Source organism: Corythoichthys intestinalis, unplaced genomic scaffold (genome assembly GCF_030265065.1).
Source record: "Corythoichthys intestinalis isolate RoL2023-P3 unplaced genomic scaffold, ASM3026506v1 HiC_scaffold_76, whole genome shotgun sequence".
Taxonomy (NCBI): domain Eukaryota; kingdom Metazoa; phylum Chordata; class Actinopteri; order Syngnathiformes; family Syngnathidae; genus Corythoichthys; species Corythoichthys intestinalis.
In genome coordinates, this window is record NW_026651645.1 from 20,001 (window position 1) to 22,500 (window position 2,500).

Genomic DNA, 2,500 nt, shown 5'->3' on the forward strand with positions numbered 1-2,500 from the left:
GGTGAGAAGCCGGCGGCGCCGTCGCCGCTGCGCTGCGCGCGCGTTCGCCCGCCGTCACACTCGAACCCGCTTGGCCGGAGGAGCCGTCCGCCTCGCTGCCGGCGCGCGGCCGGCCGGCTGGCGGGAGCCCTCCGATGGCGGGTCACGTATGCCCGTCGGTCGTCACAGCGTGGCTACGGAGCTTCGCGGCGGGGCTGGAGAGCGAGAGGGCGGCGCGAAAGCGTCGGGAACCCTTTCGCCGAGGGTCTCCGTAGGGTCGCTGTCTGAAATGGCCGCGAGCGGAGAATACTGCGGCTGAAACCCTAGCGCCCGAGGCCTGCCTAGGGTCTCCTTTGTGTCGGGGGAAAGTTTGGCGAGGCTCCCTCCGGCCACTCTGGAGCTACGCCGTCTCGAATCACCCTCTCCCGATATCGTGCCCAAAGGGTTTTTCAGCTCTCCCGCTCTTGAGGCCTCCCTGTATAATCAACCCCTCTGAGTGAGGGGGTATGATTTTCGCCTGCTGGAGCTCCCTCCGGTGGAGGAAAAGTGAACTGCAGCCTAAGTAGAGGCTGTTTCTTTTCTTTTTTTTTTCTTTTATTTTTGCTCTCCCGCACCCCCTTCTCCCTTCTTCTCCTTCTTTTCTTAAAAAAATAATAAGAATAATGATGATAATAATAATAATAATAAATACCAAAAAAGTAAAAAAGAAAAAAAAAAAAGATTTTTTTTTTAATTTAAAAAAAATTCAATAAAATTTACCAATACAAAAAAAAAAAAAAACCCAAAACAGCAACTCTTCCCTTGCATAATTTAAATTTTTGAACAATTCGCGTCACAATGAAGAACCCAAATGGTGGCTGACAATAAGTCAGGGATATCTACCTCTATAACTATGGCTTAATCTTTAGTGGGATTTCTAGCTTTCCAGTGATGTAGCACACCAGTGTTTTCCCCGATAGAGAAAAAGAATATCATGTAAAAAGGAAAAAGAGGTTGCAAAAGTCGCATTCTCTTCTTACGGTGCGAACTTGTCAATGCAGCCCCTGGTAGACTGTATTAATGTTTCTTGCCCCTGGTAGACTGTATTAATGTTTCTTGCCCCTGGTAGACTGTATTAATGTTTCTTGCCCCTGGTAGAATAAATTTTGGTTTCTTGCCCCTGGTAGACTGTATTAATGTTTCTTGCCCCTGGTAGACTGTATTAATGTTTCTTGCCCCTGGTAGACTGTATTAATGTTTCTTGCCCCTGGTAGAATAAATTTTGGTTTCTTGCCCCTGGTAGACTGTATTAATGTTTCTTGCCCCTGGTAGAATAAATTTTGGTTTCTTGCCCCTGGTAGACTGTATTAATGTTTCTTGCCCCTGGTAGAATAAATTTTGGTTTCTTGCCCCTGGTAGACTGTATTAATGTTTCTTGCCCCTGGTAGAATAAATTTTGGTTTCTTGCCCCTGGTAGACTGTATTAATGTTTCTTGCCCCTGGTAGACCGAATTTGCGCTTTGCCCCTGGTAGACTGTATTAATGTTTCTTGCCCCTGGTAGACCGAATTTGCGCTTTGCCCCTGGTAGATGCTATTGTGGTTCCTTGCCCCTGGTAGGCAGACCGGCCACAGCCCAAAGCGGCTTCCACGCCGGCCTTCCGCCATCGCCCAAGCTGCTCTCACGCCCCTGGTAGGCCGACCGGCCACACAGCCCAAAGTGGCTTCCACCTCGGCCTTCTGCTAGAGCCCAAGCGGCTTCCACGCCGGCCTTCTGCCATCGCCCAAGCTGCTCTCACGCCCCTGGTAGGCTGACCGGCCACAGCCCAAAGCGGCTTCCACGCCGGCCTTCCGCCATCGCCCAAGCTGCTCTCACGCCCCTGGTAGGCCGACCGGCCACACAGCCCAAAGTGGCTTCCACCTCGGCCTTCTGCTAGAGCCCAAGCGGCTTCCACGCCGGCCTTCTGCCATCGCCCAAGCTGCTCTCACGCCCCTGGTAGGCTGACCGGCCTTCCGCCATCGCCCAAGCTGCTCTCACGCCCCTGGTAGGCCGACCGGCCACACAGCCCAAAGTGGCTTCCACCTCGGCCTTCTGCTAGAGCCCAAGCGGCTTCCACGCCGGCCTTCTGCCATCGCCCAAGCTGCTCTCACGCCCCTGGTAGGCTGACCGGCCACAGCCCAAAGCGGCTTCCACGCCGGCCTTCCGCCATCGCCCAAGCTGCTCTCACGCCCCTGGTAGGCCGACCGGCCACACAGCCCAAAGTGGCTTCCACCTCGGCCTTCTGCTAGAGCCCAAGCGGCTTCCACGCCGGCCTTCTGCCATCGCCCAAGCTGCTCTCACGCCCCTGGTAGGCTGACCGGCCTTCCGCCATCGCCCAAGCTGCTCTCACGCCCCTGGTAGGCCGACCGGCCACACAGCCCAAAGTGGCTTCCACCTCGGCCTTCTGCTAGAGCCCAAGCGGCTTCCACGCCGGCCTTCTGCCATCGCCCAAGCTGCTCTCACGCCCCTGGTAGGCTGACCGGCCACAGCCCAAAGTGGCTTCC